Genomic DNA, 12,165 nt, shown 5'->3' on the forward strand with positions numbered 1-12,165 from the left:
ATATATATTGAACAAAAGAAAGTTGAGCATCAGTAAAACCCAGATAGTGAATCTGAAGCAAACAGCTAAGCGTGAGAAAAGAAACCTTTATACTAAGAGACCCATGCACTCAGTAATTATGGGATTGAAGGAGACCAGTAGTGAAGAACATTGCAAATCCATTTTTCAGAATGAAAATTAAAGTTTTATCTCTGGATGATAATTTGTGGAGCCTATAACCCTATGAGAAACATAGCATGATGCATTGTAAACTGAAGTATAATATATATATATATATATATGCAGGAGTGTTATGCTGTTGTGAAAGTTATCCCTTAACTCTTTATCAAATGTCACTATCCTAATACTGATCTTACATCATATTGAAAAACAACCTACCTTTATATGATACACGCCTATAAAAAATAATGGTGACAGATGATTATAACTGTGAAGCTAACGGTGGATTACCCTGAAAAGGCAAGCTGAGGGTCGAAGACCTTTCTACTTTTTTACCTTGCAACTTGGAGAGCAACTTTCCAGATCACAACAGTGCTGTTCTTCAGCTGCTTGCTGGAACACACATGCCAATGTCCCAACAACTTTCCTCTTAAGAGTTGGGGAGGTTGCCTCCCTATGACACTGGAACCAAGATCTGTAACTTGAAGGGATTACGATAGTTGATATTTCTTTCTAAGCTGGGTGATTCGTTGGTGCTGCACCACCGTACAACCTACGTATGGATAAAAGAAGTGGGCTGCATTTCTTTCAACAGACTCTCTGGATCAGTGGGTGCTGTTGAGCTATTAATCCTTTTAGTATCTCCAATAAAGTAGTAATATTTAGGCTGGAACTAATTTTGTCACTCAGGAACTTCGTTATACCCCAAAAGTCCTCTTACTACCAACGTGGGACAGCAACTACAGAACATTGCATTTATCTTCAAAACAATTTACATTTTACGAAGGAGCTATAACCATCATTCAACCAACTAAAGCTTTAGATAGGCCTTGAGCATCAAATCAGTAAAGAAATCTCTCCTGCAAAAAGTTTGACCATCCAAGCACCACTGTGCTGTCATTATTTGCCAAGACAGCAAGAATGAAGGAGCCTGTGTGACATGGTATAACCGAGGTCCCAATGCTTGGACAGATCAAGAGTGTCTTGCAGTATACAAGTTGCTATTACATAGGGCCACATTAATGGGCTTCGCAAAGCCATAATCATGCAAAGTTGGATACTGAGTCAAAGAAGAGAAAAGCATACTGTAAGAGGTAAGCTTTAAGGACTGTCTAAAAACAGAAGTTAGAGAGGTGAATGGGGTTTAATGAGGAAATTGAATCTAATCCAGAAAAGATATCTAAAGTAGCATGATGTTGTAAATCAAACATCTTTACAGAGGGCAAGGAGATACGCCAAATACCTTTCAAGAGTAAAATGAAGAGGCTGAAGAAATTGATGACCATGTTTTTAGCCGACCTTTTACTGTCTTTATTGCTTAAGTATAAAGCACAACCCCCACCAAATACCATACATGTGTGCATGTCTATTTGTTCATCTACTTCTATTCTGTGTCATCAGAAATGAACACTTAGGACAAAATGAAAATTAAGTACAATTATTTTATTTCAGCGTTAAAGTATTTGCATTATATAACCTCTGTGCCTCCCTCTCTTGTAAGATCAATACCTTTCCAGAGTTGTAGCTTCTTGGGCAGAAGAAGGTATAGTCCCTATCTATTAGTTATCTGCAGATGTCTCGATCTCTTCTACAGTTTCATTATATGTCCCTATGACTTCTGGCACACATTTGATGCTGCAATGGGTGTCTGTTATCTTGTGTTGCTTTTGTTAATTGAGGCTGCTGAAAGTAGCATTTCCCCATGAGGCAGCAGCCTCGTCTGTTCTTATACCTAACCATGACCCAGCTAATGGGCACATTCTCAGTATGTGCAAGGATCTGTATGGGAACAGAAAACTTGCCAGCAGTGAGTTATGTGAAGCACTCATCAAGCTCCTCTCAATCCAATCCCACCCATACATTAATTCTGGCCATGGAAGGCTCATGCATATTGGAGCTTAAGTTCTCCGTAGCCCAGTTGGAGCATTCAAGAGGGAAACTGCAACTGGCCTTTAGACTTCTGTCACGAGAGCTCAGTGGGGATGGCCATGGAATTGTGGCATAAGAAATACATGCAGGAGATCATCGTTTGGCCCTTCAAATCTGCTTTCATGCTATCCCATGGTTCTTGAGGTGGTGCCTGCAACAGATGGTGAGCCCTGAATCACAGTTACATTTGTTTTTTTAAAATGCAGAATAAATCCAAGACAGTCAGCATTTAAAACTTGCCTTACATCCTCTCTTATCATCTTTACTGTGATCGTACATTTTTAACCATATATATTAAACAAAAGAAAGGGATGTATTCAAAGAAAAATATCCAGTCGCTCAATTAACCTAAGCTCGCCTTTGGGTTGTGATTTTGAGTCCAACTAGTGACTTTAGTATATAATCCAGGCTAACATTTCAATGCAGCAATCAGGGAGTGATTCCGATAAAACATTAAATTGGGACACTATCTACGACCTAGGTTGATGTTAGCAATCGCATCTAAGGACCGAGATTGATAGACTTTTGGCTACAAAGCAAATTAAGGGGTAATGGGATAATGCAGGAAGGTGGAGTTGAGATCGAAGATCAGCCATGATTTTGTTGAATGGTGGAGTAAGTTGAGGAGCCCAATGGTCTACTAGAGCCCCTATTTCTTAGGCCCTCCTTGACCTGGATAAAGTCAGTAAGATTTCTTTGACTTCAGCAGATTTTCTTGCATTTTGCACCTGTTTTTTTTTATTCATTCGTGGGACGTGAGCGTCTCTGGCAAGGCCAACATTTATTGTGCGTCTCTAATTGAGAAAGTGGTGGCGAGCCCGTCCTCCTGAACTGCTGCAGTCTGTGCAACGTAGATACCCACCCACCCACCCGAGGGAGGGAATTGCAGGATTCTGACCCAGTGACAGTGAAAGGCATTGTGAAACACTTCCACATCCAGGTGGCGTGTAACTTGCAGGCATTGCCATGTCTCTGCGGCCCTTGTTCCCCTAGGTGGTAGCCACAGGTACCGAAGGTGCTGTGGAAGGTGCTTTGGTGAGCTGCTGTAGTGCATGTTATATATGGTACACATTGCTGCCACTGTGCACCCTCGGCGGAGGGTGAATGTCGAGCGACCTAATTTTTCCTGGGTGATAGCCACAGCAGACTTTAAATGCTGTTCTATTTCCCCTCCCTTCAATTCGCACCCCTGTCAGCAGCGGAAGCAAATGGCGCTGGACGCAGACCGCCCGGTCCGCATGTGGCAAATTGCAACCAGAAGCGCCGCGCCTGCGCGAGTTGACGCCCCTCCCCTTTAGCCCGCCCGCCCGCCAGCCAAGATGTGGCCGCCCCTCCCCCCCCCCCAACACGTCGCCGCGACCCCCATTTATGGTCAGGAGGCGCCGGCGCACGCGCGCCTGCGAGGTCACCTCAGGACACAAATCTGCCTGGCAACAGCTGGGCTGCGGCAGCCACGCCTGCGCGGTTAGAGGAGGTCCCAGTGTACGTCATCGACAATGTAGCAAAGTTGCCAATGTGTTGCAGAATTGCAAAGTATCTAATAATCCAACACACTCTGTGGACTCTAATATATACAACACTTAGCAATTGGCATTTTTAAAAATAATTAATTACTGTTTAAGGTTATATTTAATGAAAACCCAGGGCTTTACTTAAAGATAATTTCTCTACTGTTCAAGGTTATTTTTAATGAAAACCCCAGGATTTTACGATTTTACAAAAAAAATTCTCTACTGTTTAAAATAATATTCAACGACACCTTTAAAAAAAATCTCTATTGTTTAAGATTATACTTAATTGAAACCCAGGACTTCACGTTTAAAAAATGAAATTCTCTACTGTTTTAAGATTATATTTAATAAAACCCAGAACGTTACTTTTAAAAAAATACATAATTTCTTTGCTGTTTAAAATTTTATTCACTGAAAAACAGAAGCCACTCGCTGAACTGAAGAATGTAGAGTTTAATGTAGACGAAACATTACATAGGAGTTGTCCGCTGCATTTCGTGTCCGGCTCTTTAACCCCTTGTTGCAACCAGTCTTCACAGAAAGTTATTTGCTAAAATTATTGTGGAATTTCAGCCATCTGGAAATGATTAGTTGAGAACTATGAAATGAGGTATGATACACAATGAGGTTTTTGCATTAAAAAGTTATTTAGTACATTTTTATACGTTTATTTCCACCTTCTCCCTCACCACACCCCCCGCCCGGCACCCCACTCGCAATTTCTAACTTAGAAATTAAGCAGCTTTTTTGCCGCGGGCATTGGCTTTCTTTGGAAGAGAAAAGGTGACATCTACTGGCCCATTTTATATCTACCAAAAACGACAGGAAAGTGGCATTACTGCACTTTAGCAGTCAGTGAAAATACAACCTCACAACACTTGAGAAGTGAAGGTTACATACTTCTAAACATTGATTTTATCGCCTCCTATCAAGATAATTATTGTTTCTATAATAAGTGGAGGTTTTTATTTAATACCTGGAGACCATTATGAAAAATGTTGTGCAATGTCTAAATATTCTTGACCCAATCGATATTTTTCTTAGTCTTCAAGTTTAGTATAATGTTATTGAAAGGTATAGTACTGTACTTGTGTCAAAAGTATTGGATATTAGGTTGGGCTGTAATCAAATTTAAACATAGACAAAATGACTTTTATCTTTTCCAAAATTAAATTGTAGCCCAACTATAAGCTTTCATTATTTTTTCAAACATGCATAATAACAGATGTGATATCTCCATGTTCTGTATAGTTTAATGTTGAACCCTCATAAAGCTCAGGTACATCCACAACTAGAGTATTGCATCCAGTTCTGATCCATACCCAAAAGAGAGCATTAGTGACCATGGACTTCCTTTGGATTGGTCCATGATTATGTTTGGCAAAGTACTGTAGTGGTTTGCCATTGTCTTCTGTAGTATGGCTGACCAGGAAATTCTCCCGCTCTGACCGCCTGCCATTAAGTGTATTGGAAGGATTTACAGGCTGACAATCAACCTGGTTCATTACCAATACACCTTGCATGGCCATCAAGTCCTGAACCTAGAGCCCCTGGCCCTGAAGTAGGGATGCTGCCACTGCGCCACAAGACCTCCCCAGTCCCAGTCACCACACTTTAAGGAGGATGCGAGGGACCTTGAGAGGGTGCAGAGGAAATTTACCAGAATGGTTCCAGGGATGAGGGATTTTAGCTAGTGGGAGAAGCTGGGATTGTTCTGCTTGGAACAGAGAAGACTGAAGGGAGATTTGATAGAGGTGTATAAGATTATCACATAAGAACATAAGAAATAGGAGCAGGAGTGGACCATATGACCCATCGAGCCTGCTCTGCCACCCAGATTTTTGGCTTCAGCTACCCACTGGCTCCATTTATCCTTTCATTCCCTGAGAGACCAAAAATATGTTTGTCTCAGCTTTAGATATATTCAACGATGGAGCATCAATAACCCTCTGGGGTAGAGAATTACGAAGATTCAAATTTCAGTGAAGAAATTTCTCCTCATCTCAATCCTAAATGATCGACCCCTTATCATGAGACCATGCCCCCACGTACTAGATTCCCCATCCAGGAATCAACCTCTCAGTGTCTACTCTGTCAAGCCCTTTCAGAATCTTGTATGTTTCAATGAGATCACCTCTCATTCTTCTCAACTCCTCCAAAGAGTATAGACCCAATTTACTCAGCCTCGCATCATAGGACAACCCTCTCATCCTAGGGACCAATCGTGTACCGCCTCCACTCTAAGTATATGCTTCCTTAAATATGGAGACCAAAACTGCGCACAGTACTCCAGGTGTGGTTGCACCTAAGCCCTTACACTTGTAGCAAGACTTCTTTACTCCAATTCCCTTGTAATAAAGACCAACATGCCACTTGCCTTCTGAATCTGCATGCTAACTTTGTATTCCTCGTACAAATACACCCAGTCCCTCTGAACATCAACATTTACATCTTCAAAGGTGAAGATTGGAATCCCCTTGTGAGTGAGTCAGAGTTTCAGTGAGATCGGTTGACTCACAGTGTTTACTGACATCTGGGCGGGTTGCTGAGAAATCCGTGGGATCTGTCTTGGTCATATTTGCCATTTATTGTACAGTGTACTGTGTTCGACCTCAGTCTGCCTGTTAATTCACATGGACCTAATATTACCCTGGATGTTAGAGTATAAGATAGATATTGTAAATTGTTTTATTTTTCTGAACTTGTATCATGAAGTTTATTTTGTTTGTTCAAAAACTGTGAAAACTTGTGGCTTTACTCTCTTGGTGTCTTGGATCTCAAACTTTGTTTACTTTAAGCAAAATGTTACTGGTCCCTAACCCAGTGGTACCAAAAACATGGGGGTCTGGTCTAGCATTATAACAATTCTTACTACCAGGGTGAATAAACTCATGCTTCCCCACATTAGACTCCATCTACTACATTGTTACCCAGTCACCTAACCTGCCCATCTCTTTGCATCCTCTTTGTCTCCTCCTCACAGCTTGTATTCTTACCCATCTTTTATCATCAGCAAACGTAGACTCATTACTCCCTGTCCCTTCATCTAAGTCTTTAATATAGATTGTAAATAGCTCAAGCCCCAGCACTGATCCTTGCAGCACTCCACCAGTTACATCCTGCCATTCTTCAAAATGCCATGTTTATACCTATTCTTTGCTTCCTGTCTGTTAACCAATCCTCTACCCATGCTAGTGTATTACCCCCAAATCCATGAGCCCTCACCTTGTGTCTTAACCTTTTGTGTGGACTTTATCAAATGCCTTTTGGAAATCCAAGTATATTACATCTACTGGTTCCCCTCATCTACTCTACTAGTTACATTCTCAAAAAGCAGGCTGAGATAAGGTAGATGAAGAAAAGTTGTCATTAGCTGATGGTACAAGGACTAGGTGACACAAATTTAAGGTTTTGGGCAAGAGATGCAAGGAGGAAGAACTTTTTACACAGTGAGCGGTAATGACCTGGAACTGACTGCTTACGAGGTTGATGGAAGCAGAGATGATGAATGATTTCAAAAGGAAATTGAATGGACATTCAAGGGTAATAAACTTACAGGACCACGGGCAACGAGCAGGGGAATGGGACAGTTTGGATTGCTCTATAGAGCTGGCATGAACTTGATGTGCCGAATGACCTCCTTCCATGCCATAATGTTCTTTATATATGTGTAGTTTTCAAGTCTGTCCTTCCTATTTCCTTAGAAGCAAAGGGCAAGCAACACAATTATTGGATGCATCAGAACAGCAAGAACACAGTTCTTAAGTCATAACCCAAACCACACTACCCATCGAAACAGTAGGTAGACAGACTTTTTTATTGCCATTCCATAGCCCGCCATCCCAAACTCTCTGCTTTTCCTTCCTTTTCTGCTCTGGATATTCTTAGCTTCTGCACCGCACTGACATCTAACAAGTTAAGTTATTTAAAATAGAGAATTTGCAATGGGGAACTGTAAGCATGAATCACATCCCAATGTCTATAGAATAGCATGTACACAAATGCATAATGTCACTGATGTGTTCAAATGATGCAGGAAGTTGCTCTCTCTATAATAAAAGACTTAACAAACTTGCTCCATAGGAACATTTAAAATTTATATTGGAATTTCCCAAGTTCTGCATTGTAGTGTGGGAGCCGAATCGGCCCATTAGGAGTTCATGGGCAGCTCCTGACCTTGATCAATTGAACCCATTTTTTTTCTCATTATCATTTTTTGGGGTATTGCAGAGAAATCCAAACATGTGTCTCTGTCTTGTTTTTCATGGTTATTGGGGTTTTAAGTAACAGCATGGCAGCTCTTAAGATATTGTGTTTTTTGACTAAATTTTAAAAATACATTTTCTTGCTATTAAGGTTGCAACCCCTGACCTATTCAATTAGTCCACTCTTACCCCACATCCCTGAAAACATTTTCTTCTCAGGTATATACCCAACTCCCCTTTGAAAGTTATTGAATCTGTTGGCACCACCTTTTCAAGTAGTGCATTCCAAAACATAACCCGATGTGCAAAAATATTTCTCTCTCCCATCTGTGTGGTTTTTTTTTGCTAATTATCTTAAACGTGTCCTGGGTTGTATTCGTTGTTCATGCTGATAATTAGTGCTGTAATCACAGCTCAGATTTAGTATTGTTATGACTCTACAAGTGGTCTTTCAAAGGTCACACACCCACCTCAGAGTACTTGCTCCAAGTTGTACCAAAGGGCTGGGACCATGCTAGCCAACTGCACTTTTGACCCCAAGCCACATGTAGTTAGGGCTGTATGGAATAGTGGAGGTGGATGGGTAGGTTTGAACCACATGCAGATGGAATACAATTGCCATCTTGAACACATCACAAATATATATCTATCCACTAATTTATTTTCTTCTGCATGCTTTAATGTTTTCACATTAAACTCCCTGCCTGCACTGCTCTCACTAATAACAGTGTTAAAAGTAGCAGTTAGAAATTTGATCAACACTGTTAGTAGCTTATTTAAAAAAAATAAACTCTCAAAAGTGTATATTTTACCACTTTATTCAAAACTGGATTTAATGCTCAATAATATTCCTTTCCATTTATTCTATGGAGCTGGTTAGATAATAAGCTCTTTTAAAAAAAATATCAGGGAATCTTAGAACCTTTCATTTCCATTTTAAATTGCTGTGAAGAGCTGCCACTATACTTCAGCATCTTTACTGTAGTGTATTACAAGTTAACAAAAGCATCCTTTCTCCCCTTTTGTGACATGCATAGAAACCCATTGCCTAACTTTGTGTCATCAACCCCAATTCCTCTGAAATGCCCAGAGATGAACTTAATGTTTGTTCATTTATTTATTCTTTCATGGGATGTAGGTGTTCCTGGCAAGGTCAGCATTTGTTGCCCATCCCTAATTGTCCTTGAACTGAGTGGCTCGCCACACCATTTCAGAGGGAAGAGTGAACCACATTGCTGTGAATCTGGAGTCACATGCTGTAATATGGTGTCAGCTACTGTAGCTCATTGATGAGAAAGTCTTACAACTTACATTTTTAAACATGAACTGTTTAATGTTAATCTTTAACTGTTTACAGACCCCAGGTTGCTGTCATGTACAGTGCTGTTGCTATGCAGGTAGGCTGCTTCTTGAGTGTGTTCCCTATCGCCATGTGACTCCATACACCATACTGTGTGCATTGCTATTCTCCAGTCCCAGCTTAACTTTTGCTTTGCTGAGCACCTTTACATTACAATGACATGCAGGCACATCATACAACATGTAGGCCACACGAGGTAAAGATGGCAGATTTAACTCCCTAAAGGACATTATTGAACCCGATGGGTTTTTATAACAATTAATGATAGTTTCATGGTCATTACACATTTTTTATTAATTGTATTTAAATTGCACTAGTTGCTGCTGTGCTATTTAAACCCATGTCCCCAGAACATTAATCTAGACAGACCTCTGGATTACTAGTTCAGTAACATTATCACAACACCACTTTCCCCAAAAACTGTATTGTTTTTCCTGGTAGAGACACACCCTATTTACCCAAGTCTAAAGATATGAGATGCAGGTTGGCAATAGCCAAGGCTTAGGGGCTCCCACTGATCCTTAAGACTACTGCTGGAATTTGACGAGCTGAAGCCACACAGTCTATCAAGGGAGCCTCAATGCCAACTGGGAACACTTACCTTCCAGGGCATTATTGTGTAGGGTTATCTGGAGCCAAGGAGGTCCCATCATTAATGAAATCTATCACTCATTATTGGTATCCAAGAGCACTACAAACCTATCTGCCTCAGATTATGGAGATTGCCAGGAAAACTTACCTACTAACAGAAGATTGGCACTGAGTTGTGTTCAGAATCCGATATAAATCAAGAAAACTTCAAATGGTGGAAATCTAAAGTAAAACAGGAAGCATTTTGCAGTCTTTCTAAAGATATCTTAAATGCTGAACACTGCAAGTTAGTCCTTATATATAGATGTACAAATTTAGAGACTGAAGCACTAATTATTCTTAGGATGCTTATTTTCATAAAAGTAGTAACAGCCTGCATTTAAGTAACACCGTTAACAGGCAAATGTCAGACGTTTCACACATGGATTGTCAAATCTTTCTTCCCTCCCTTGTAGGCACCAGATTCCCTCATTGGACTCCAGTTCATTGGGCAGTGGCTGTTCTTGGCGTTTCTCTCAAAAAGATATGATTCACGTGTGGGCTGATAGAGATGCTTCCATCATTTGCTCCATTTAAAATAAGCCCTATTCTTAACCCAATGAAGTTCCCACATAGGAAATAAAAGCATGAATCTTAATCAAATTTCACATTTCTAATGTAGAGCACCGCGCCAATTGCCATGTCCTACTGAGATCGGTGAGGTAGTTTTTGAATGAAAAAAAAACACTATTTATTGCAAATCCAGAAGAGGCTTGTGAATGGTTCCAAATCACTGTGAATTGCCAAATGATGAGACAAACTCCCCACCTCAAGTTTTCTGAAGAGAATAAAAATTAATCTAATAACAACTCTAATGTAATGAACTCTTGGGATATATTTTAATACCTGTATTGCATTATTTAGTTTGTGATTTCTGTCTGAACAATGAATTGATGGATCTTTAATATCACAAAATGTAAATAAGTGAAAAAGCCACTAAGTAGAGTGCGTATCTCCACCACACTGTGTTAACTCAACATTATTACAATTATGCAGTGCATCCTTAAGGCTTTTCCCTGCCTGGTTGATGGTCTAAAAGCAAAGCTGGAAAAAGAAATCTTTTTATTAAGAGCTTCCACCTCACTGAGCAGGTTTCAGGCCAATCCACATACAACAACCTGCTTTGAAAACTCTGCTCACATTTTGACAGCTGTGAAAAATTGCACCACAGCAGCTGAGGCAATCTACAACATTCTAAATAAAACACCCACAACATTCTAAGAAAAAAATCAATTCACTCCATCTCCCAATGCTAAGGAATACTTTTTTAAAAATCTAGGATCCAGATCCACATCTTTATCAAAAGCTAATCAGTTTTTCTTTGGGCCATACCCCTTATCCGTGTACCAAGTTTCAATGAAACCTGAGAGTCAGTTTCTAAGATCTATTGTTTACAGTCAACTAGACAAACAGGGCCAAAAACATTACCTCCACCCACCTTCAGTGAGGGAGATAATTAGAAAATATTGTAGTGTAAGAAGAATTTCTTTCTTTTGACCCACAATCATAACATACTCAAACTTGGCCAGGTTGATCTTGGGGGAAAAAAAAGGAATGGATTTGCATTCATACTGCATCTTTCACAACACGAGGACATGACTTTACAGTCCATGAAATCTTTTTTGAAGTACAGTCACTGCTTTAGTGTAGGAAGCGCAAAAGGCTTGTTTAAAAGCTCACAAACAACAGTATCCTAAACAATGAAATAAATAAGTTCATTTTGCTGCAGGATAAAACACACACAGAGGATAGAACTGGCCTCTATTTAAACTTCTCATTTGAAAAACAGAACCAGCAACATTCCAGCACTCCACTGAAATGCCACTCTGGATTACGTGTTCAAGCCTCTTGGTTGAAAGCTCGAACCCATGAGGTTGTGACTCGGGCAACAGCCAAGGCTGACAGCTACTTTCGTCAGTCAACGTTGTGTATCGTCCCTTTATCAAAACCAGTTTGGTTTTAGCCATGATAAAACTCTAGGCTACCAGTTCGGTGTAGTGCTGATGGAATGCTGTACTGTCAGGAAGATCCCATGGCACTATTAGAAGAGCAGTGAGTTCTTCTCGTGTTATGAACAGCATTCTGCTTTCAACTAACACAACTAAAAACAAATGAACTAGTTATTGATTTCATTGCTGTTTATGAGATCTTTACTCATTGGAGTTTAGAAGAATGAGAGGTGACCTTATTGAAACATATGAGATTCTTAGGGGGCTTGACAGGGTAGACGCTGAGAGGTTGTTTCCCCTTGTGGGAGAGTGTAGGGCCAGAGGGCATAATCTCAGAGTAAGGGGATCGCCCATTTAAAACAGAAATGAGGAGGAATTTCTTCTCGCAGATGTTAGTAAATTTGTGGAATTCTTTACTGCAG

Source organism: Cetorhinus maximus, chromosome 8 (genome assembly GCF_964194155.1).
Source record: "Cetorhinus maximus chromosome 8, sCetMax3.hap1.1, whole genome shotgun sequence".
NCBI classification, from domain to species: domain Eukaryota; kingdom Metazoa; phylum Chordata; class Chondrichthyes; order Lamniformes; family Cetorhinidae; genus Cetorhinus; species Cetorhinus maximus.